General features: G+C 43.2%; 1 protein-coding gene across 2 annotated transcripts in view; it reads left to right on the forward strand.

Moving 5' to 3' along the window:
- RPS6KA5 (ribosomal protein S6 kinase A5) overlaps window positions 1-26,655 on the forward strand; it is a 628,800-nt gene that overhangs the window by 97,025 nt on the left and 505,120 nt on the right. Inside the window, exon 1 of one of the 2 annotated variants that reach the window (XM_078660053.1) lies at window positions 4,471-4,489. The exons of the other annotated variant lie outside the window; for it this stretch is intronic. The gene's annotated coding sequence lies outside the window, so the exon portion shown is untranslated. Of the gene's footprint in view, window positions 1-4,470; window positions 4,490-26,655 lie in introns of those variants that run through there. 2 annotated transcript variants of the gene reach the window in all.

The following is a 26,655-nucleotide window of genomic DNA, read 5'->3' on the forward strand; positions in this document are numbered from 1 at the left end:
ACTGAGTCACTGAGTGCTCTAATGACTTTAACAACATTTTCTGTCAATGCTGTGGCAACCTATCAGATCCTTTAGAATCAGTGAAGCCTAAAACTTCCACTGGAGAAAAAGCTAATTGACCAATACGTTTTTTTAAAATATGAGGACAGATCTTAAACTATCAATTATCTATACATATTTTTGAGGATTAACACCTTCATGTCCAACCGAAGCATCTTTTTAAACACTGACTTCTGGAAACTACTGAATGGATGTATCCTAAAGAACAAAAGCACAATCCTTAAGTAAAGGTCTTGTGCCAAGTTTTGTGTAATTCTGTTTAGCTGCTTTTTCTATATGAGAGACCAAAACTTCCTACAAGAATTAAAATGTGAAATCAAACCTTTGGGCCTTTCCTCCTTTTTCTTTGCTCTCGCTGGTTAGTTTGGCACAAAACGCTTCATGAAGGGGCCAAAGTGGATGAATTTTGTTTTTGGAAAGTTTTGTGAAGATTCGTCAAACGCTGGCAAAGTTCTTAAGAAACAAAAATGCCTTTAATATGGAGACTCTTTTCTAACCCTAACTACACTGATGCTATCGCTGCCAGTGCAAAATAAGTAATTCTATATACACACACCGCAATGTTGGTAGGCATCGCTCTGACAATAGTAAATTTGTACTTAATTATATGTATTTAGATACCATATTTTGTTGTACAATATTTTGGTGCTCAATTTCTTTTGTTTAAATGTGTTTTTATTATTTTCTTCGAATTTTTGAAATTCTACAATGTTACAATATTTCAGAGCACATGTTAGATGGTGTCCTTCTTCAATCCAGCTTTGCAAAATGCCTCCCATTTGTATCCGTTTTGTGCAGTGAGAATTGGGACAGCCAGGGCAGTGTTAGAAACTCAGTGGGGCCTCTAGCTGCCGTCACAGTTGGTGAAATTGGCTGGCTATGCGCCATCTCTTTGTATAAATGTTTGTAAATGAGGAACCTTCACAGTAGCCGATGAGTGCCTCCCATCAGAGTCCTGTTTGCCTTATTAGTATACGATGCTCATTCTGTTCACATAGGTTTGTCAGCCCTGCATGCTTATGTACTTAACCTTACAGCGGTTTCAATCACTGAAATAATCTATCAAGTTGGCGCTTTAAGGAAACTACAAAACAGCATTTGCTTAATTTGGGAACACCATCTTCATTCATCAAGGAAAGATACCGATGAATGCTCAAGTGCCTCTTTACAAAGTTTTTCTTGATTGTCAATCTTTCTGAGAGTACATTAGGTCATATCACAGGAACTCTAAATAAGATTTGAACTGTGAAATGTATTGCTAGTATATCTGAAATCTCGTACCACCAAGGTGTTTCCACAGTTTTATGTGTCTGCGGGGGACAAGAGGTGAAACTGTGAAGAAGAGCAGAAAACCTTGTGGAAGAGCCACATCTTTAGCTGTTACTGAAATATTTGATGATTCAGCATAATCTTTAATGGTCACTATGCAAAAAGTTCAAAAGATTCATCCGTAGTCACAAAGACTGCTCCTTTTATGGGTCTGACAATGCTGGGGGATGACCCCTGGACTGGCACATGGGGACTTCAGGTGCCTGGAGTGAATATAATGTGTGAAGCTGTAGATGAGAAATTTAGACCCTATGCACCTGTCCTCATCAATATTGGGAAATTTCCTCCCGCACTTAACTGGCAATGCTGATGAAAGCAGCCAAATACAGTTGGACCAAATACTTGTACAGAAATCACACGATGTACAGAAAATTCCCCCTGAACTGCCCAAGTTGAGTCTACTTATATCTAACTCATGAAAGTTGTATCCAACCAGGCGATATGAGCAAGAGCCAAGTTGGGGCAAGTGTATGAATCTAGTTTTTTAGGCAGTTTACAGACATCATTCAGGAATACGCAATACTATTAGGAAAGTTCTAGCACATACGGCTCTGCACTGTGAAACACAATATATCTGGCACAACTCCATTAATGAACCAGAGACAGATTGTCCCAGTCCATGTCAGTATTATTTGGTGAACTCAATGACACATCACAGTTTTATTTGAATTTCCATTCATATTTCTGAATATATTGTTTTCAGGGATATTTTTCCTCAGTGACAAGAAAGCGTTGGACACCAGTGAGTAGGAAAAACGTTCTCCGGCCTTTTTTTTATTCCTCGTTCTCTATTAGCTTACTTAGGAAGTACTTTTTTCATTCGTTTGATTTTTGGACCATAGAGTATCTCCCCAAAATATTTTACAAGACCTAGTAGAGAAGAATGTTTTTTTATTTTTACGTTTCTCAGTATTTTGTATTAATATTTCAGTGAGCTTTCTTGAATTGTAATGCCTTTCCCGTTTTAAATCTTAAAACTGAAATTATGTGGACTTTCTTCAAATAGGTATATCTAGAGCAGTGATACTCAAAGTAAGGCTCGGGCCGCATGCTGCCCTCGTGACCTTTACATACACCCCCCTGAGCAGCAGTAGCACTGGGCTGCTGTTTAGTAGACTCAACACAAACATTAAAACATTTTAAATATACAGCAAGCACCTATTTAAAGGTTACTTGCAGTTAAACAAAATGAACTTAATAGGGCCTTAACTTTAGGAACACCTTCATTTTTGAAGACCGCAAACATGTAAAAATACCATAGTCTAACCGAATTCAAAAAGTGTATTTTATTGACCTGTAGAACCATTTTACCGTTGCAAATCAAATTATAGCAGTGCCTTCAGAAGTGTTTTTTAAAGTGATTGTTTTCAAACATGAATTTAGAAACGTTAATTCTCTCCCCCCTCACCCTGAAAAACAATATTATTAGTGATTACATCCAAGCACAGGAGATGGTTTTGTACAGCATGCATCCTGAAGTCATGTATTTCAAGGTCCTCTTATATGTGATTATGAAGGAAAAGGAGGAAAATTGAAATAAAACAATTGCCCAGAGTCACACAATTTGGTCAAGTGGAGAAGCCAGTATTCAGCGGTACAAAAGGGGGTGGTGGTGATGGACGGAGCATCTGAACCAATCAAACACTCCCACCCAGTCAAAAGATCTGGGTTTGATCCATCACCGTTCTTTAGCCCACTCTGCCACCCCAGTTCAGACATGGCTATATGCAAATCAGTCTGACCCTGTGCCTCATTGGAACAGTCCAGCCCGAACTGCCAAGCCATGCCTTCCCTGGACCGGAAACAAGCTTCCGAGGACCGGTTTCTGGCATTCCAGCCGTCTTCAGCCCGGCTTGCTTGAATCCAGTGGCAAAGTAAGCAAGGGACTCACGTCTGAGCATACCCTGCCACACTTATGGCGGCCAAAAGCGGTACAAAAGGGGGTGGTGATGGACGGAGCATCTGAACCAATCAAATACTCACACCCAGTCAAAAGATCTGGGTTTGATCCATCACCGTTCTTTAGCCCACTCTGCCACCCCAGTTCAGACATGGCTATATGCAAATCAGTCTGACCCTGTCCCTCATGGGAACAGTCCAGCCCGAACTGGCAAGCCATGCCTTCCCTGGACCGGAAACAAGCTTCCGAGGACCGGTTTCTGGCATTCCAGCCGTCTTCAGCCCGGCTTGCTTGAATCCAGTGGCAAAGTGAGCAAGGGACTCACGTTTGAGCATACCCTGCCACACTTATGGCGGCCAAAAGCGGTACAAAAGGGGGTGGTGATGGACGGAGCATCGAACCAATCAAACACTCACACCCAGTCAAAAGATCTGGGTTTGATACATCACCGTTCTTTAGCCCACTCTGCCACCCCAGTTCAGACATGGCTATATGCAAATCAGTCTGACCCTGTGCCTCATCGGAACAGTCCAGCCCGAAGTGCCAAGCCATGCCTTCCCTGGACCGGAAACAAGCTTCCGAAGACCTGTTTCTGGCATTCCAGCCGTCTTCAGCCCGGCTTGCTTGAATCCAGTGGCAAAGTGAGCAAGGGACTCACTTCTGAGCATACCCAGCCACAGTTATGGCGGCCAAAAGCGGTACAAAAGGGGGTGGTGATGAAGCCAGTATTCAGCCCACGTTTTCTGGTTCCACATTGCGCAATTGAGTTCAACCAGTAGATATACATGCTTTGCTTCCCCTACACCCACTTTACACCCCCCTCTCCTGCTGACATCAGTGCGGCCCTCGGTCACACCAAAGAGCATACTTTGCGGCCCCGGGAAAATGTTTGTGAGTACGCATGATGTAGTGCATGTTGACTGTGGTGGCTTACAAAGTCTTTCTTTGGCCACTTGCTGGGTATTGACACACAGAAAGGTCAGGCTTTGCGACTGCAAAAGAGTTTTGTACATGAGGCTCTTAGTTGCTAATTAGTGGGTAACAAATCTAACATCACTTTCGCCAACACACTGTCACAGTATACCCAAAAAACTCCCTTCTCACTCCTCATTTCACAGATTAGGATTGCCATTCCAAGTAGAAATCGGAAGGGAGAGAGAGAGCATCACCCACTGGTGGCCCTTCACACAGATAATCCAGGTAAAAGATTGTGATTTGTACCGGTAGGTAATTTAAACTGGAATCCTGTTTATTTGTAGTAGCCATACCTGTGCCCACATAAACAGGGCAATACTCAATTTTTGTTAACCTTTTATTTAACACAATTTATGTAAATATGAAAGTGTTTGTCTCTCGCCAAAATCCGTATGGCTCTCTTGATGGCTGATAGTCTCAATTTATCTTATATACAGTATTATAAAATGTTGCCCACATTTTGGTTTATAAATTCATCTGACTTTTAATCCACTCTGCTTCTTCATTCAATTTTGTGAAACTATTGGTGGATACAAAGTATCTGTCAAATCTACCCAAATGTATAATTATTCACAAAGAGCCAAGTCTGTAGCTGTTACTGAAATATTTGATGATCCTGCATATTCTTTATTATTCACTATACAAAAACCAAAAGAAATTCGGCCATAGTCTCAGAGAATGATCCTGACTAGGATTAGTTCTAGTAGTACATACAGAAAACAGAATTTAACGAGCTCATTTCACGATTATAGTTTTGTACTTGCTAGCTCACTTTTAGTTTTAACTCTTTTTTATTAGTAGTATTAGCAGTTTCATTGTACATACTTTTATAGCTCTGACATCTGATGCATTGTAAACTAGTACGCATAAGAAGATTTACGGTACATACTGCTCTAACATGACCCACTCTAGCCATCTACTGATCCCGTGGCATGTTAGTCGAACTTGAGGAGGTTGAAACTTACCCTGATAACATTTGGACAATGAAACTCCCCTGTTCCCCCCCAAACCCCTCCCCCGACTGGTATGCAGAATTCCACTATCCCCTGTGACGCCCTTGCGGAGAGAGTGAGCACTAAACTTTTACTGTGTCTCAGAAGCGCTGTCTGTGGCTGTTAAACGCAGGAGACAAAGGTACCTTGGACATGTGACCTCATTGAATTCAGAGGACAGCAGGGTCAGCAGCGGCTTCCAGACCTCTCCAAAACTGAGCCCCGAACCCGTGAGTGTGGCCTGTATGTGTTCTATCCCTAAAGTGTACCACAATTTATGGAGCCAACCCGAATGGGTGGGTACTGTTGGTGTGCCCCAATGTGTTAGTATGTTTTGGAGCGCTGCCCCCAGTGCCACGCCCATCTGTCTTCTTTTGCGCGACTTTAGTAGGAAGGTGAGGGGATTGGGCAACCCCAGTACCACATAACCTGGGAATCTCGGAATCTGTGTCTCAAATTGCCCATCGATCTTGTCCAAGATTTGAGGCCAGTAATTGTGGGGCATTCCCACAACAGGTGTAGAAGTTTCCCTTTCCCCCCCCCGCATCCCCTCCAACAAGTAGGGCTACGGTCCGGATTTCCTTGGCTGAGGGGCATTGGCCTCGAGTACCAATACGTGGCTATTTTGAAGACGATTTCCTTACCAGCAGTGTTCCTTGCTGTATGTTTGGCCCTGTAATAAATCTCTCCCCATTCTAATTTCGAGTGGTCCCTCCATAGCTCCTTCGCTCATGGCCTCTGACTGGGGGTATACTCCTCGGGGGCCGGCGTACATAGCATATCGTAAAGCTCTAAGATCAACTTATAGCTCACTTTTAACTGCCCACATTTAGTCTCATTCAGTTCTCGTTGAATCCCAGGCGGGTTCTGTTGCAAACATTTGTAAATCCCTTTATTCACCTCCAGTTTTAGAAGTCTTGCTTTGGGGTGGGTTTCTGTAAAGTCTTTACTGAAAGGAACAAAGTGCTATCATGTATTTTACATTTTCTGAGTAGCAACCCATCTTATCAAGTTTGTCAAAATCTAGCTATCAGTGTGAATGTCCGCTTCCTCCCTCGTTTCCATGACAAACTTCAGATATTTCTCCCTTCAGTGGTGAAAAAATCTTCTTGCATGCAGTGGTAGTGGCGTTTTTTATGTCGTTATCTCCCAAAATCACTTTCATCTGTAATGATGTTGCAGCTCAGGGTTGAGAGCCATTTGTTTCAAGACACCATGCATATTTTTGTAATCCTTCTGGGAAAAGTTACTCCGCAATCTAGGGGTTTTAGAAATCAAGAATGTATGTAGAACAGTTGTTCCACTCGAACTACTGTTGGGGCTGTGTTGTTTCTTTCTTTCATACATTTATATATTTTTAGCATTATTGAGTTAGAATTGGATGAGGCGGACCTTTGGTTTTGTTGCCTCTCAAACAACCTTGTAATTTCACTTTGGGTTTAAGTGCATTTTAAGAACTCTGATATATAATCGAAATTGAAATATCAGGATGTTACTATGTGCCTTCTTGTGATTTTCAGGTTCTTTTTCTTAATACTTTTATTGATTGAATTTGAAAGGAAACCTTGCAAATTCAAGAAACAATATATACTTGAAAAATGTGTTCCATACTGTAAATTGCTAAGTAAGCAACAGGGTTTGCAACCTTTACCAGTGTAAGTACATCTTCATGTTTCAGAACGTGGGCACACATTACAATATTAAGTTGTCCTATTCTCCTGTATTGATGCAATCCAGAAAACAGGCAGTTGTCTCATCTGTAGCCCCTTCTCATCACAGGTGGAGTCGTACCGCAGTGGGAGTAATCCCCTTCTATATCGTACACATGTTTCAATCAGTTCTGTAGTCCCAGTGGTCAGGCAGCTGGCAGGCTCTGAACCAGGTCCTCACGCCAGTCCACATCTAATTGCCTACAAATGGGTTCGAAATGTTTGCTGTAAGAATTTAAAATGAAGTAACCGTAACCTACCGGTTGGTGCCAGCAGACTAGTTTTGCTGCAACAACACAGTCATTCGTTGCCTGTAAACAGCTTGCCTAAAATCTTACTTCCAGCGCATTCAGGCTCGTGGGGTGATAATATGAGCCTCTGATTGGACATTGGTGTATAATTTCGTGACAAGGTGCTGAGATCGACTCAAGCGTAAGAAGCAGCACTCTGCAGCTAGGCGGCTCCTATGGAAATAATGGGTAACAAGCCCCACATAATGACCGAGTTCAAAATATACGAATGTGTTTTGTGTTTTAGCCCCAGACAGATTTGTTCAGTGACCGATCGATATAGCAGCCAGCTTTGATAACTGACTCCCTAGAAACCAGTCTCTATTGTCTTGAGTCCCCATCTTGTCATCATTGATTGTTCTCTGGTGAGCTAGCTAATTGGGTAGAGCTGCATTGTTTGTTCTGGGGTGTAAAGTATATGATGGTTTTAGTCTGTTCCCAAGCCAGTTGTGTGCTCGCCACAGAGTTGATCCCAATGCCACCATTGTGGGGAATTTTCCGATCATCATGGCTAGGGGTTCGACGGCCAAATGTGCCACGTACGTTAGAGGAAGCGTCCAATAGTAGGCAAATTGTGCTTGGCACATATGTTAAATAGTTGAAGTCGGGTGCTGCCAGTGTGCCCTGCTCATAAGGTAATGTTAAAATCTCTCATTTGACTCTGGGCTGTTTACCAGCCCGTGCAAGGGTGATCAGATATGATGTGAGGGTTTAAAAAAAACCTGTTGATTTAAGGGACTTGGTATACTATAAAATAAATATAATTTAGGCTGAACAATCATTTCTTTTAGAGCTATTCTGCCTATCAGATATTTGAGGAGGGCCACACCATCACCTCATCAACTCCCAATTTTTGGTCAATACTATATTTTTATCATTGCTCACCTACACCCCGAGGTGTTTGACAACCTCCTGGTACCACTGGACAGGAACATTGAGTGTACATACACTTGTGCCAGTGGTCAAAGGGTCTATAGTTGATTTAGTCCACTTAAATGCTGGTCCTGGCAGGTCCTTGAATAGTGTAAGCTCATGGATAACTGGGGTAAGATTTTGAACTGGATTATTGATAAATAATGTACTGGTATCAGCATAGAGTGATCTATTAGGATTGCGAGACAGAAAATGTAACCCCCTTGCTGAGTGCAGCTGTTGAAGTGTGCATGGCACTTTTAGTCTGTCAACAAAAAACGGAGTGCCCGTTTATTCCATGACCTTCTACAAGTGAGCCCGAGATTAGGGCGACGCCCACGTCATAAGCCAATATTATCTTTTTAACAATGAGGCTGGCGCTTTAGGTTGTGGGGAAAAACATTGCGCTTCTTACAGTACATGGTTTTCAAGTGCCCAGGATAAAGTATTACACACTGGATGGCTGCCTGTTGGAGTTTGTGCTTCAGCAGCAGGTAGATAGAGATCGAGATGCGTGCACTTGCCAGTTTTTCCTTCTCACGCAGCAAACCGAGGACAGTATCACGATCTGTGTGATTAAATAGTTGTGCAGGGTGGGGCAGCTGCAAAAGGCGGGGGTCTGGACCTTAAGACCGATGAGCACATTCTACGGAAAATAGAGTTTAGAACGTATCCGCATTAAATGAACACTTGTGAGATTCACTGTAGTCAGCCATATTGCCCACATTGGTGGATCCTGGAATACCCACCAAGCGTAGGTTTTTACACTGGGATCTTGCTTTAAGATCCACATTTTGTACTTGTATGTCATGGAGTACCTTAGTCATACCTTGAAGCTTTATGTTGGCGGCTGTGGCATCATCTTCTATGGCAAATGTGTGTGATTCTCCTGTGGGTATCCTCTTCTCTTGCTTATCAAGTGCAGTTGGCATTTTGTCTACCCTAACTTTAAGAGAGTCCAGTTTTGCAGTAATAGAAGTTAGATTCTTCCTCATTTGCAACAAGAGCGTTTTTACTTCAGTGTCCTCTGTATCATCCCCTTTGTCCTGCAGCGCACTCGGTCTCCCTGGGGAAGGGTCCCTCACACTAAGGAGTGAATCAAAAGAGAACTTGGGCTGCTTTTGATCGTTTTTAGGTTGAACTTAGGCAGCAATTGCGCTGTCTTGAGACATGTTCTATATACTTTGTGGGCTTAAAGTCTGGCCATTGCTTTTCATTTGTTTCAGTGTTCTTTAAAAATCCTTGCTTCCATGTGTTTAATCTTTCCTGTTTGCCCGCCTTTTTGTCGGTTGTTCACTTCCACAGAGCAGTGCCCTAGTACTTGCAGCCTTCCACTTGTGCAGTGAGTTGGGAGGATTTGTCAGTGAGTGCCGGCATGTTTTCTCACTGCTGCTGATCGCATGGGTAGCGAGCCGTAGTTTTGAAAACTTCCTGCAACTGTGCACCCAGACCATGCTCTGGGCAAGCCTCACCACTGTCGCAGCTGTCTTTCCTGGCTCTGTCGACTTGGACAGGTTTGTGACTGAGCTTTCATGAATGATTTTCTTGATTATGGGTAAACCTATGGGAAATGTTTTGGGGGATGGCGCTGTCTGAATAATGGGGTGGTTTTGTAGGTGCGTCTTTAATAACGCGAACAAAGGCATCCGTCATATTACAAGCATTGGACATTTTGTTTCAATAAAACACAAATTTGGCCTTTCTGATTGCCTGTTTATTGATGTAATTAGCCTTTAACCACGCTGTTCTAATAGCACGGTCGAAGCCTTGTTGTCACCCTCAGTGGAACATAAGGAGCATTTAAGTACAATTAGCCCTTCAGGAAACTAACTACAGGAGGAAAGGGCTTGCTTGTCAGTGTGCCTTATTTTTCGGGCAATCTAATTCAGAGTCGTAGTCAACTGGGCATGGTTATTCTCTAAAAGTTGTTGAACAGTTGAATCTGAGGGAAAATGCTCAAAGATATCAAACCAATCCGTGCCTCTACACAAACGCTATTCCACCTCCTGAGCGCCACTGAAGGCTGAGAGTAAATGATAGTCAGAATTGTCTTATGGAAAGAACACAAGTAAGCAATACCATAATGTCCAACCAAGGAACTGGAAAAGGAAAATAAGGTTGACAAAGTGAGGCGTTAGAGCAGATAATAGCTAAAGCATGACCCCTCGAATGTATGAGAGGAGTTGGGTGTTCCTAGTCAAATTGAATAAAGAAAGTAACAGTCATATTAGCTGCTCAAACTGCATTCGGTACATCAAAGTGAATATTAAGATCCCCAAGACAGTGATCTTTGCTGCATCGGTTGTAACATGAGAAAGAGCAACGGCTATAAAGTCATATGCGTAGTAAAATCCCTTGAGCCCTGACATTTCTGAAAAGTAAAAAATCATTGCAATCCAGGGAGGTGTAACTTGTGTGACAATGATAAAAATGCTTATTTCCTCACATTTATGCACAGAAAAAACACTGAAATCTGCTAAGTGTTAAGTGTTCGAAACTTCCCACAACGTTGCAGCACCCCAAACAATTCAGGTACATACTTTTGGACTATCATACTGCACGGGGTAACAAGCTTTACTACATCAGGGGAAACAAGCGCTATATAAATACAAACCTTTTTCACTCCTCTATCCTTCTGCTATCATTCTGCTATCATTCCAAATCCAAATAACTGACTAACCTATCCACCACTTAAAATGTGCTTGCGTGTTTTTACTAATTCAACACTAATCCTCTATGGGTCCCGGAGTAGGGTGCTTCTCGCCGAAAAAGCACTTCGACGCCTCGTCAGGGGTAGTAAGCGCTATATAAATGCAATTACAATACAATACAATACGGATCAGATGACCGGTCACACCAGTAGCTCACATCACTTAGGACATGGAGAGGGTCTCTCGCATACTAGACTATCCTCACTCCTCCACATAACCCCAATTAAGAGTAATGTTATAAATCTAATCCATTTCTTTCAGAGCTTTTGTGATTGGACTTCCCTCAAAATTCAGTCAAGGAATGCTCAAACTGTAGGACGTCATAATGTGTACACAGATGTTCTTCAGCAAAATTAAAACGTCCAATAATATGGATAAAAAAATCAAATAGTAATGTAACAAGCAGGATTACTTGAGAAACACTTATGGAAGCCTTGTCTTATTAATCTGATAAAAGACAATGGGCCAGATGGCCCATTACCGGTTCATAGGTGGCCCATTACCGGTCGGTAAACCCGAAATTCGGTAAATTTCAGGTTTACCGACAGGTATTGAGCTAATTGTGATGTAGGGAGGATTCAGTAAATAACGAATTGGTATTTACCGATTCGGTATATGACATGTAGGAAGCACTTTAAAGAGTGCTCATGTGCTATACGGATTCGTTATTTACCCCCAACTATTAGTTGGTGGTAAATAACGAATACCTTTGAAAATGCAAATCTGTGCATTTTCAACTATGCCATGTGACAGACATACATGCTCTTAGGGCATGTATGTGTGCCACATGTGCACACAAGCACTATTCAAGGGTGCAACAGGGTGTCAATGTGCCACCCTGCCACCCTCGAAGCTTTCCCTATTTTACCGATTCGGTAATTCACATTCATTCCTATGGGCCTCCAGGCCCATAGGAATGAATGGGAACCGATTCGGTAAATTTTACCGATTCTTTTCTTTTCTTCTTTTTTTTTTTTTAAGCTACATAGCATTTACCCATTTCTAAAATACCGAATCGGTAAAATTCGGTATTTTAGAATCTGTAAATTTAAATTACCTACATCTAGCCCAATGTTTGTATTATTACAGGACTCCTAATACACAAAATCGTAAGTTAACACTGCCCTGGATGCATGCAGTCCTAATGACCTCATCCTTACACACTGTAGTTTTTATCAGTGTGTAACCTCCATCCAGGAGTTGATTATGTTGTAGTAATGTGATACGATGGCGAGTAAGTTTGACACCTTATGGAGGAGCCTCTGCTTGAATGAATATTGATCTCAAACTCGCCCTAGGACATTGACGGTGTTTCGTTTTTTTTTATTTAACCAATTTTTTTTTTTTTGTGCTTTCATCATTTCATTTACATCGGCAGACAAGTGGATTTACGGATCGTATATGACAATACATATTCAACAGAGATTCGATATTTGCCAGAAAGATAATCCAAATCATATCGAAATTGGTTGTTATAATCTATAAACCTTCTCATTTTAAAACAACTAACAGTTTGCGGGGAGCCTGCAGGAAAATCACAACAAGATAATTGGATGTGGTTGCGAGTAAGAACATAAGATACTTGTGAGTGACTAGTTAATCACCAGTCAACACTGGGGGCAGGTGGTTATGCAGAATTACAAGCAGGGGGGCGTTGGGGAGGAACAGATAAGACGTCATGCGGGGAGAGGGGTTGTCAATAATCGAATCGGTGTGTGGTTCAAGGGTAGTAGTCCTCATTGGAAATGAGGATCTTATGCTTCTGTGCAATCACCCAGTGCTCTGTCATTCAGCCTGCCCGCCCCGGTCCGACTCGGTATCCAATACCGTTGAGCGGAGGGCGGGTCAGGTACGAGCCTGGTGACACACTTCCTGTTCCCGCTGTAGGTCAGAGCGGTTAGCGCTCTAGCCTTACTGCAACTGGGGCTATTTAGGCGGCGAGGAGGCGAGGCGATTTGCGGTAAGACTGACAGTGGCAGTGTCGGTCGACCCCGCTTGACGCCAGGTAATAGCAGAACATATTGCTGATGTGGTGACTCAGAAACGCTAAGCCTAAGCGGAAGGAACCGTTTTAAAAAACGCCGATTTTAAAGTGATGTAAATGATAATTTTAATATAGTCAGAGTTGAACAACTGGTAATAATATCCGTTTTCTAGGCTTACTCGTTCTCTTTAGGCGCTGCCAGGGGCTCGAATTTGGTAAACAATCACCCAGTGCTCTGTCATTCAGCCTGCCCGCCCCGGTCCGACTCGGTATCCAATACCGTTGAGCGGAGGGCGGGTCAGGTACGAGCCTGGTGACACACTTCCTGTTCCCGCTGTAGGTCAGAGCGGTTAGCGCTCTAGCCTTACTGCAACTGGGGCTATTTAGCCACTCGTCGGGAGTCAAGCGCGCAGCGATTGCGCGCAGGGGGCGCCTTAGACGCGCCTAAGACAAGCCAAAGACCTGCCCGTCTGCGCCCGTCCGCGCCAGACTGGGCTAGGGGCTATGGCAGGTCCCGCTGTTTCACCGCCTTCCCGCGCATCGACGAGAGTAACATATTCCTCCAAGGTATTGCGCAGTTTAAATGCTCCTCACTCACTAAATGCTAAGTGCCCCTCCCATCTAGAGGTGGTAGGCCCCTTTTCCTGCAAATCCTGTCGCTCTCAATTTACGGCTGCTCACATAGTGACTCCTCGTATACATTGTGAGGATTTGTTGATACCCATGCCATCGCCAGTCGCAGTTACCGCCCCACGAGGGAGGAGAAATATCCTATGCAACATAAGGTCTCTATCAAAACACACGGTGGAGGTATGGGATATGATATCTTCTAGTCAACCGGAGCTGTGTTTTCTTACTGAAACATGGCTCAAACCACACTGTACACCGGCCATCACTCTTGCTATTCCGTGTAACTACAAATTATTGCGACTGGACCGCCCTATAAAAACTGGTGGCGGAATCGCAGTAGTATACAAAGATGAATTGAAAGCAACAACTTTAGAAGCATTCTGTTCCCCTGACATAGAAATCCTGATATTTAAGATACAGTCCTCTAAGGAAAATTATAAAGGTGCCCTAGTTTATAGGCCACCTGGCACTTACAAAAACTTTTCAAACATTTTAATTGAATTACTTGCCCCACATATAAATAATGATGGGGAGTTCACATTAGTTGGAGATTTTAATGTCCATGGTGAGAAACAAGACTGCATTGATGCTCAATCACTGATAACAGACCTATCAATGTTAGGTCTGACATTAAAGAACAAAGGACCCACGCATCAGGCTGGTCATACTTTAGACTTAGTTTTTTCGAATGTTCACACGATTTCATGCCCGCCTGCTATTCAGGTGAGCTGGACTGATCATTTCGTTGTGGAATTTATTACCCCCCCGCAGGCGCATAAACCCACGCACCGCAGCACATTACCTTGCATCCGTAGACAGTGGCACAAAGTGACCAATTCTACTTTTAAAGATAATTTTAACCCCCCCGCAATACGACACTTGAATGACATTGAAGCAGCTCTCAAGAAAGTTGATGATGAAACTAGGAAAACTATAGACAGAATTGCTCCATTAAAACTTTTCAAATCCAAGCCAATTAGGAAGCAGGAAGTCTGGTTCTCCGATAAACTAAGAACTCTTAAACAAGGAGCCAGGAAATTAGAGAAAATTTGGAGAACATCCCATCTTCTAGAAGACAAAGAAAAATATTGGAGTGCATTATCCTCCTATCATAAAGCAATACGTTGCGCGCGTAAAGCACATATTGCTACCCAAATACAAGAAGCTGGAAACTCCCCTCGAGTTCTTTTTCAAATAGTACAGACATTTGCTAAGCCGACAGCATGTGAAGCTCCTGATACTTCGTCCCAACAACTGTGTGATGAGATTTCATGTTTCTTCACCAACAAAATAGATAAAATCTACGATAAAATTTTATGTACTAATCAGGCTTCAATTACTACTCCGGTGAACCTCCTACCTACTCTCCCTGACTCTACATTAGACTCTCAATCTCTGGATATCTTTCCCCCTGTTTCACCTCAAGAAATATCGCGACTTATAAAACAGATTAAAAGTGGTAGCCCAGAGGATGCTATACCAGCTAGACTAATACCCACTTTGGATGAACACCTTAGTCCATTGATCATAGAACTAGTGAACCTCTCACTCATCTCAGGCACTGTCCCCAAAGAATGGAAACGAGCTCTTGTCAGACCTTTGAGGAAGAACACCGCCCTACCATGGTCTGACCTGACAAATTTAAGACCTATCTCTCTGCTTCCCTTCTTGGGGAAAGTTACAGAAAAATATGTCAATCAACATCTATCTAGACATATTGAACAAGTACATGCCTTGGATGAGTCCCAATCTGGATTCCGCCCCAAATACAGTACTGAATCCACTTTGCTGTCTGTTACTGATGATCTCCATGCCTACCAGGACAAGGGCCTATCAGTCATCTTGGTTCTATTAGACCTATCGGCAGCGTTCGACACCGTATCTCATTCCATCTTAATTCAACGGTTGTCGAGCGCTGGCCTTAAGAACAAAGCCCTGGAATGGCTAAAGAGTTTCCTAGCTGATCGTACCCAGAGAGTCACCATGGGCACATATCGCTCGGCGGAAATTGAGATTTCTAAGGGGGTGCCACAGGGCTCATGCTTGAGCCCCACGCTCTTTAATATCTACGTGGCCCCCCTGGCAGGAGTGTTGCGAAGATACGGATTTGTCCCCGTATCTTACGCAGATGACACTCAACTCCTGTTCCCCTTCAAATCTCTTTCCGCCGAAGTTAAGAACTCTTTCTCAGCTGGCATGAAAGCAGTGGCACATTGGATGTCCTCCAACTATCTCCAATGTAATGTCAGCAAGACGGAGATCATGCTGTTTGGAGAAGCTAAGATACTCTGGACTCCGGATTGGTGGCCTGCTGAGCTGGGGGCTGTCCCTGAACCCAAGAAGATTGTGAAGAACTTGGGTATTCGACTGGACCATGATCTGTCTCTCAAACAGCATACCAGTTATATATCAGGGATATTCTTCCACACTATTGGCCTGCTTCGCAAAGTCTTCCCTCTTCTACCTAACTCAGTGAGGAAAACCTTGGTGCAAGCACTTATACTGAGTCGGATAGACTATTGCAATGGTCTGTTAATTTCAGCCAATGAGGGAGTGCTAGACAAACTGCAGGTCATTCAGAACACGGCAGCTCGCCTTGTTCTGAATGCCCCTCCGAGAACTCCCTCCAAACCCCTTCTTGAGCAACTGCACTGGCTCCCAGTCAGACAAAGGGCCAAATTTAAAATTTGTTGCTTAATCCACAAGTGTCTGAACGGACAGGGACCTACTTATCTCGAACGGAGATTTGTTTCTTATGTCCCAGCGCGGTCCCTCAGATCAAGCACCAACCTTTTACTTGTGGTCCCCCATGTCAAAAAGGCCAGGCATGGAGGTAAAGCTCTATCCACTTTAGGCCCAAAGATGTGGAACAAATTGCCTCTGACCTTACGACAATGTAATGAACATTTAACGTTCCGTAAGCAACTAAAAACCATTCTATTCAAAAATCTAATCTAAACACCTCACTATATCAATATGTTCGCGGAGTTACCGGTCAAAAGCGCAGAGATACGCCTGGTGGAGTGATTCTAGCGCTATATAAAACCACAAATAAAATAAATAAATAAATAAAATAAGCTCGGTCCAAAAGTACCACAATTGGAGAACAACAAAGGATGTGCTTGTCCTCACTATGTAAGGTGGTGCTCACAACCAGTGCTGCAAATCAGTATGCCAGGACATTATCAGAGGAAGGTCAAGGACTTCCAGCATCTGGTGATGGCCCGCCTTGCAAGCAGTAAAGTCCGGTCCAAAAATGTAGTAGTCAATTTAACCTTATTTGGTCGGGGATACATCCCATACAAAACCACTCACACTGAGGTGTGCTTTATTTAGTCGGGAAGTCGCAGAAGGAAGCTTTAGAGGGGTCTTTGAACTCCCATATGTCTTCTATGAGCGGCCTTCGTCTGCCCATATGACAAGATGTAACAAATGCTACCCTGGATCCTCTTTAGGGAGGGATATACCTTTAAGGGTACATGACTGCACACTGTTTAGAGCATGGTCTAAATATCGAGGCTAATGGTATGTTGTTCTGTATGGTCATACGTCAGTAACATATTCTTGAAATAAAAAGCGATATGCCTGCAGCTTTCAGTTTATCATTGTAGACCCTGGCGGGTTGTTCCCTTGTCCACATTCTTTTTGACAGAGATTAGCTCTTGGAGGTCAGTAATGCTAACCAGATAAAGATTTAAACCTCTCTATAGCCAGGAACGGCTTGTAAACCTGTTCATTCCTTGTGTGCATAAGAAGAGAAATAGACAGATTGTATTTCATCTTTAGCAAATTGGCTGCCGTCCTATTCAGATAACTGTTCTGTCTCTATTAAATTGCCACAGAAATGGAGCAGGAATTTAGCTCTGTAAAAATGTTGTCTCTTAGTCCTGTATAGCATTACTGGAAGAAAATAAATCTGCCAGAATTATAACAAGCTGTACACATATTCACCGTGATAGATTTTAATACAAAATGTGCGCGATAGCAGCAATAATAAATTATGGTGCACTATACAAATATCAGTTCATTCTTAATAGCTAATGTCGTCATGGTTTAAAAATAATGTAAATTTTTATTTCGCAGATTGAGTCGGCCGCATGGGGTGTTTCTGGGAAGCTAGATCAAAACATGCAGGATTCGAAGATCAATGTGATGTATTTTTATTTTTAATAAAAATTACATTTCGATATGATATGCAATCTTATCTACTTCATCATCCAATCTATTAGAACTTTCTAGTGTACAATGCATTGAAGATATGAAGAGTTACATGTATATAGACGGATTAGTTATATTTTTCATTTGACTTATTAGATAGAAACAATGTATATTTTTAAATACAAATATGTGTGCTCTGAAGAGGGCATTCAAAACTCCACCCTATGTGTGAAATGTGCCACAAAGCATTGTGTTTATTTTTTATCATATTTAGCATTGTTTTAATTGTGCTGGAGCATGTCAGTTTAAAACGAGATTTTCTTGTCCAGCACACATTCTTCCTAAATGCATGAATATCTGTTAACCATAGAGTGTGCAGTTCTGTAGGTGAGGTCCTAGTTATCCATATTAGGTACCGGGGCCTACTGAGGTCATATGAGGCGTCGTCTTTCTGAAGCCCAAACCCTCACCCACCAAAAGGTTGTGACCCTTATCTACTTTTTTCAATGCTTCAGACAGGTGTTCAGAATGATACCTATAAGTCTATGGGAGTCTTCAAGATCTCCTACGGGTGACATGGAAGCTCTCCATGCTGCTCATTCATGCTTAGTGGTTGCGGCTTCATTCCGTGACCCCATATTTCCAGGCAGAGCTAGAAGACTCCCATAGAGTTATAGGTATCATTCTGAACCTATAACATTGTCACAAGTTGTGGGGTTTCAGGGGGGGTGTCGAACAAATCCACTGACAACGGGGTTTTGGGTAACGCGGGTTTTATTATCTTGTACAGTCTCCTTTTCAGGACAGGCACTCGGTAGTAAGGGAGGGGGTTTTTGGCTTCCTCCGTTGCTTCTTTCCAGGCTTCCCGCCGTCTATGCTCCCGTTGTCGTCTGGGAGATGTAGTCCACGATTCCTCCGTTGTCAGGCGATGACCGGCATACCGGCAAAAGAACAGAAGAAAATACCGGGGTTAGTCCGGAGACCGGAGATCTGTTGATAAGGGTAGGGGGTGAGGGAGACACACGTGCCCGCTAACTACCCCAAAATCGTGAGGTGACAAACAGTGTGGGGAAACGTGCAGCAGATGTCGAGGGGCTTGTCAGGGGGGTTTGGCCCGCTTACGTCCCGCCCAACCCACGAAGCGTGACCGTACCTGGTCAAGCCACACTTCCCGGGAAGTGTGGCTGGGCGATGCGCCTTCCTGTCGGCCTCCTGGCTTGTCGCTGCAGTCTCGCTCTTCTCTCGGTCCCCCTCCGGTGTTCTCGCCTCCTCGTTCCTCGCCTCCTGTCTCCTCCGTCCTCCACTCGTCCTTACTCTCCTCGTCCAGTCTCCGCTCCTCCTCCTTCTCCTCGTCCTTCCTCCTCTCGTCCTCCCTTCTCGCTCCACGCTCCGCTCTCTTCACCGCTCCTTCCTCCAGTCGCCACTCGTCTCCGCCGGGTGTAACACACACCTGAATGTCTTCAGGGCAGGGATTTACCTGTGCTTGGAGGGAGTGTCCTAGGGCCGGCTCCGCCCAATTAAAGAAACAGTAGTCCTCCGACTTCAGCAGGGGTTTGTAGGCGTCTACGTCTGTGGTCTTCCAGGTGTCGGTATGCTGCTTGAAAAGAGGGGACATATGAACAGGTAAGCCTGGAGGACCGAGTCCGGGTCCCCCTCGTCACACAAGTCAATGAACTTCATGACGAAGATAGGTGAGTGACTTAACTTACCTACAGAAAAACAGTCTAAAATTCTACTGCTTCCTCCCAGTCCTGAAGAAAGTCCACCGATCTATGGCGACAGAACAGGGCTGAAACATGCCGACCACAGAACTTTGAATTAAACCAGGTGCAGTGGACCAACTACCACATCCTCTATAGCACCCACAATTGTTTTTAATCTTACCCCTCGCTGATTAATAAAATATACTGTGTACAGGAAAGGAGGTATTTTCAACTCCACACTTTTTTCCGCAATTTTTCACGTACCAATCATGACGACCACCGAAGCAGATGGTTTCCCTCCAGGAGGCGGAAAGGTGACAGCCTGGCGAACGGGAAACTCAGGTGGAAGTGGACCCAATGATAAAACCACTCACCTAACTACCCTAAATGGAGAACCAGGATATACCGCTATTAACTAGTTAGAGTGTATGAGGGCCTTTGTACACTATACATAGACCCGGGCATCCCATGAAACGTGATTTATTCCCTCTTGATTTTTACCACACTACTCTACACCAATGCACTCTGCGCCACTAAGCTGTATGCCACTGTACTCTACTATGTACCACTGTATTCTACGCCACTGCACGATACGGCTCGCTACTCTGCACCAATCTATGCCACCGCATTCTACTGCAACACTGAACTCTATTCCACTGCACGCTATGCTGCTCTACTAAGCCACTTAACTCTACCCTTTCTCACTGCACTCTACGCCGCTGCCCCTACACATCTCTAGTCTATCTGCACCACTCTAATCTACGCCACCGCATTCTATGACGCTGCGACTATCCACTCTGACACTACCCTTCACCTCTGCACTCTACGCTACTGCCCCTTAGACAACTCTAGTCTACCCTACATACCTCTAATCTGTGCCACTGCATTCTATGACGCTGCGACAATCCACTCTATGCCAAGTTATGCCACTCTATGCTACTCCATGCCACTCTCCACTAAGTCACCAACTTTTAGCCATGCTGAGCAGCAGCCACGCTGGTGTGCCACATAGCTAAAACACATTGGCAAAGCCAATAGCTGTTGCAGAGGCGAGACCTATTTAGCTTTGCCAATGCGTGTTTACTAAATGGTATCAACAATAGTTTCCCATCTTAAAAACATAAATCACCAAGGCTTTCTAGAACAGCTGAAGTTGCAAAAATGTTTCTTAAGTTATTGTTTTTGACTAGTTGGGTACATTCTGATTTTCAGGTGGCATTTTGATATTCGGACACAGCTAGCAAAAGGTTAAGAAACTGTTTGAATACTTAAAAAGCCAAACATATAAAAAAACTGGATCGCGTGCAAAACCCTCCACAGTGTGTCGTGGGTGCTTCAACTACAAAGAATAAATCTACATCAAGAACATTTCCTGACGTCTCTGGAGTTTATTTATATTACAGTCACTTGTTCTTCTCAAATTCTTAATGCACAATAATTATAAAATGTAAATTGTGTTTTAAAATTACTTAAAAATAAATTGAAAACCTTGTTTTTTCACCTGTAACTTCATCTTGACTTCATTTAGTTATTTTGATTACAAGGACAAAACGGCCACTGCTAAAGCCTAGAGTGGAGACAGGTATTTTACGTTTTTGGATTGATTTGACACAAGTGTAAAAACAAGCTAGTTTTGAATATGGAGAAAAAATATTTCTAAAGCATAAATATGGATGTGAGTTCTGCAATAGGTCTTTCTGTGTACCTCTGTCCAGCTCTGCCTCCTATCCTTCCCAGGTCACTAAAATGATTACACTTACATTGTATATTAGTAAGTCCGTGCTGTATTAAATAAGGACGCAAACCGGGACAGTGCACCCAATTACTGATAATGTGCTGCACCTGGAGCATCCATGACCTCCAGCTACCCTAGTTGTAGCACATTAGTGTAAGAGGGACCTACTGATTGAAGCAGCTGGTTGCCAAGCAGCCGGGCTGCACTTTTAGTGGAGGCAGAGATCCCCCTGCAGAGGGCATCTGAGAGTTCCATGTGACCCCCTTTTCCACCCTCCAGAAGGGCACTCTTGGGGGACATGCTTACTGCGTGCCACCTCTTTCTTTCGCGCACACTGTTCCTCCTGAAGGCCTCTTTGTCACTGTGCCATGTCCACAATACGGCGTGATGCAGAAGCAAAGTGATTCCCTCATTTGCATGGGACAACACCCCCATTGAAATAAGGCAATGCCCCTTTAGGATAGTGTTGATGCTACCTGTCCACCAGTGCTGATGAATTTCAGAAGTGACTGGGCAAGCGAATGCAGGCCCTTCTATAGTATTAAAGTGCCCTGGGGGTGCAGGATGGGGCTTGCACGCCACTTGCACTCCTGGCACACTTTATGTAATAAGTTCCCTGCCTGTTTTCAGCACATGGCAGTGTCACAAGCACCAACCTGCGGGGCGACAGATACTTGAGTGCTAGCAATATTTAATCAGTATTTCACCTGAAGGGCTTGTGAATGCTAACCAAAGCTCTGAGCTCTGTTCAAGAACATTGGTACCAGGACTGAGCCTTAACTTTAACCAGTTGACGCGAGTTCAGTTCCTTCTGCTGCTACAAAGCATGACCAGCTGGAGTAGCAGGGGTTGCAGGTGATTCTGTACGGAGGGCTCTCATTGTAGTGGCAACGTTTTTAACAGGCTTCCTTATCTCTCACAACACCCTCTTGGCTCCATCCCCTTCTGCTTACAAACTGCCCCCTCTGCCTTCCCTGCTAACACCGTTCCCTGTCTGTTCCTACTATCTGTGCTTCCTAACACTTTTTCTCTGACACTGCCCCCCATTGGCGGCCCTCATGGGCATCACCTGTTGCCTGTGCTGTACTTGTTTGACATAGGGCACCTCACAGTTGTGGTGTGCGCACGCCACCTAAATCACACAAACCCCGAATTTTCTAAAGATGACGCTTCAGTTGATAAGGAAAAGGGGTTTATTCAGATCTGTACAAACGCTACGCCCCCTGGCAAGCATCCATCTATAATCCCCTTTTCCAGGACATCTGTTATGATGAGCTTTTCCTTACCTCATTACATTCTCTGTATGTGCTATGTGTTCTATGTTCTTGGTTCCGAATGTAGGGCGGACGGCACTCGATAGTTGACAGTTGCACTGGACTGTCGAGGTGGTCGGATGCCAGGTTGCTTTCTCCAATAAAACTTACCTTAATCTCCTTGTACCTGTTCTCTTCCTGATTTGACTACGAAGCATCACAACATTTTTGGCGACGATACTCCTGTGTGCTGTGGATGATTTGGAGCGGTTTAGCAACCTGGTGATCGGCGAACATCTTCGACCTACGTTTGTTCCTGGTTCGTTCTGCTTACTCCTGCTGGTTGGCGTTGTGATTTTTACAGTTCCTCTGCTTTCACAAGGTACTGTGTGGTGTGGGCATTGATTTTCCCGGGTTTCTGTGCCATCGGAAATTTCACCCGGTAGTTGGCCTCTTCATGCGTCATTGAAACCCATCCACGTCACTGAAACGCAAGCCTCGTCTCAGCACGCATTTGACGCTGCTTTCGTCAGACGTCTTGACGCGCACTACGTTTCTACGTGCAACGTGCCGCCATCTTTGTTTGCCCGCACTGTACTGTTTCCTGTTACGGAATTTACCGATTTCATTTGTCTCGCAAATTCTTATTTCTTCGGTGATTTGCACACCATTTAATTTTGAATCAACATTGCGGTTTATTATATTGATGTATTTTACCCATTTTGTTGATTTGGCAAATCCTTCCTTCCTCGGTGAATTGCACACCATTTCATTGGATCTGAAGCACTCATCTATTTTAGCAAATCTTTTCTTCGGTGATTTGCACACCATTTGTTTATCTCATGGATTTATTGCATTCTCTCTTTCACGGTGAATTCTAATATTTTATTTATTCATTGTTCATATACTATTTTGCACACCTTCTTGTTTTATTATGGCTTCAAACATAGTTGCTCCACCTATGTTTCTTTCCACTCCTGGCACTCCTACAATTCATTGGGAGGACTGGGTGGAAATGTTGGATAATTATATTGTGGCTTTAGATGGCAAGAATTTCCATCCTGAAAGGAAGAAGGCATTATTACTCAGCACTTTAAGTAGTGAGGGTCAAAGGGTGTTCAAATATTTACCTGTAGCATTAGGTGCTAATGGACAACCTATGGATGACGTATATAAAGAAGCCATTAAGAGACTAGAGACTAGGTTTGCTAAAGAAGTGAACGTAGTTGTGGCCAGATATCGCTTTTAAACTCAACCTCAAGCTGAGAATGAGAGCATTGATGATTTTGTGTCAAGATTACGTGAACTTTCTTTAAAGTGTCGTTTTGGTAACATGACGGATGAACTAATTCGCGACCAGCTCATTGTTCAATGCCGTCATAGAAAAATTCAGGAAAGATTATGGGCAGCGAAAGATCCGTCTTTAAAGGATGCTATCGACATGGCTAAAGTGATAGAGGAATCTCAAAAGTGTATCAAGGAGTTAGAACGCAGGGACAAAATTTCGCAGATTGGTAATGTTGAATTTTCTGAGGATGATTGTGATGTTAATGCAGTTTCTAAAAGTTTTAGCAAGCCAAATGTTTCTTCTAACTTTTCTTCTAAAGGTAAAGGGAAAGAATGTTGGCGTTGTGGGAGTCAATATCACTTGGGTGATTTTAAAAAGTGTTATGCCTTAGACCAAGTGTGTAGAAAATGTGGCCGCAAATGTCACTATTCAAGAATGTGTAAACAAAGTGAGAGTGCTGATAAAAGCAAGTCTTTTTAGATAATTCTGAAAAATCCAAATCTAAGGTAAATGTTGTTTGTTCCACACCGGTTACATTTCAAGGTGTCAAGAGCTTGTTAGTTGTACAACAAGACGTTGACAAGGTGGTGGAAGAGATTGATCAATCCTTGAGGTTGACGAGGCCTTTTGCTGAATTTATTGTGTGTGGGCGAAATGTGTCCCTTATGGTGGATTCAGGGTCATTATTCACTATAATTCCGCAATCTATTTTTGCATCATTGTGGCAAGATGTCGTGCTGTCTGAAAAAGACATCAGTCCTGTTGGATACCAAGGTCAGCCCATTGATGTATTAGGTTATATGTTTGGAACTATCATTTTTAGAACCAGTCGTATTGAGGGCAAGGTTTACATTGCTAAAGATGGTCCACCAATATTGGGTTAGATGCATCAATTTGATTTGAACATCATCATTAATCCAAGATCACCTGAGTTAGTTATGGTTATAGAGGATAATGTTCAAATTGATGACATTTTGGGTGTTTCACATAAGGTTTTTGAGGATAAACTGGGGTGTGTAAAAAATGATCTTCATAAAATCATGCTAAAGCCAAATGCTACCCCCGTACAACACAAACTTAGAAGAGTACATTTATCTGTCAGACAGGGTTTGAAAGATTTGTTGCATGATCTATTGCTGTTTAAAGTTATTGAACCAGTTGAAGCATCACCTTGGATTTCGCCCGTAGTTTTAACTTTTAAGTCTGATGGCCGTCTAAGATTCTGCATTGATCTTCGTTCACTCAACCGTGAAATTATCACTGACACTTTTCCACTTCCAAATATTAAGGAATTGATGCAATCTGTTGGTGGGGGAAGTTTTCTTTCAAAAATTGACCTCAGAAGTGCCTACCACCAGATTAGATTACATCCTGACTCCAAATGTCTTACCGCTTTCATTACAACGGAAGAGACATTCCAATTCACTCGTATGCCGTTTGGCCTCGCCTCGGCTGCGAGTGTTTTTCAATGAATGATGTCCAATATGTTAAAAGGGTTGTCTGGTGTAGTCTATTTTCAAGACGACATTTTGGTATCCGGGAAAACTGTCAATGATTATAATCTTGCTTTATGACCGGTGTTGTGGAAGTTGGAGGAAACTGGTTTAAGTGTCAATAAGGACAAGTGCACCTTCTTAACTGAAAAGGTTGAATATTTGGGCTACAGTATTTCAAGTGGTGGTATTTCTCCGAAGAGGAATTTGTTGGATGCTATCAGACAAGCTCCAGCTCGTAAAGATAAGGATCAACTTCGATCCTTTTTAGGCCTTGTCGAATATTATTCGAAATCTGTTAAAGAGTTCGCGTACTTGGCTGAGCCTTTAAGGGTGTTATTGAGGAAGGGAAAAAAATTGGTCTGGGAATATGTGCAAGATCGTTCGTTTCAGGAAATCAAAGTCAACATTTGCAATGCTGGTATTTTGGCTACTTTTGATCCTGTGTGCAAGTCGTGTTTAATGGTAGATGCCAGTCTGACTGGAATTGGTGTTGTTTTTTCACAGGTGCAATGTGGAATTGAGAAATCTATTGCATTTGTGTCTAGTACTCTTACCCAAGCAGAAAGGAATTATTCTGTAATAGAGCGGGAGGCGCTTGCGGCAGCTTGGAGTGTTGAATACTTTAGGGTTTATTTGTGGGGCGTGAAGTTTTTGTTGAGAACCAACCACAAACCCTTGTTGAAGATTCTGTCTGCGGGTGGTGCGGGAAAGGGGTCCGCACGGCTTGCAAGGTTTGCAGCCAGGTTGCAAGAGTATCTGTATGAAATTGAGTTCATTCAGGGATGGAAAAATGTGCAAGCAGATTGCTTATCTCGTTTGTCAGTTGATTGGAAGCATTTTGATGAGAGTTTAGAGAAACTTGACAGTGAGGAGACAGTAGCTTTGGTGAGTGATGTGTGAGAATCTTCTTTAGGTGCATTTTCCAAAGTTCAATGGTTGGAAGAGATGCAAAAGGATCCAGTCTTGAAGGAGGTGATTGTGTTGATAAAAAATGGGCTCCCAGAGAAAATATGGTGCCCGTTTCTGTTAGTCCTTTTTGGAAGTTATTAAATGAATTATCTGTGTCATGTGATGGAGTAGTAATGAGAGGAGATCGGTTTATACCACCTTTTGGGTTAAGATCTCACATTTTCAAACTGGCTCATGTAGGTCATCTGGGCCAAGGTATGACCATTAGAAGGGTTAAACAAGAATTTTGGTAGCCAAGCATGGATGATCAAATCAAGAGTTGGGTGGAGAATTGTAATTCCTGTAAGGAGAGTGAGAAGAGGCTGAAGGTTGGTCTTCAAAGTGGTAAGGGGCATAGAACTGATCCAGGAAAACCTTGGTTAAATCTGTGCTTGGATTTTATTGGTCCTCTTTCTGATTTGCCATTGAATATGCATTTTGCAGTGGTGGTTATTGACGTACACTCGAGGTGGTTGTGTGTTGAATTTTTGAGAGATATTACAACTAGGTCTACCATAGGGGTTCTGGAACGGCTCTTTTTGGTTGAAGGTCTTCCTCAGATGATCTTAACCGATAATGGTA

This window comes from Lissotriton helveticus, chromosome 9, assembly GCF_964261635.1.
Source record: "Lissotriton helveticus chromosome 9, aLisHel1.1, whole genome shotgun sequence".
In the NCBI taxonomy this organism is placed as follows: Eukaryota; Metazoa; Chordata; class Amphibia; order Caudata; family Salamandridae; genus Lissotriton; species Lissotriton helveticus.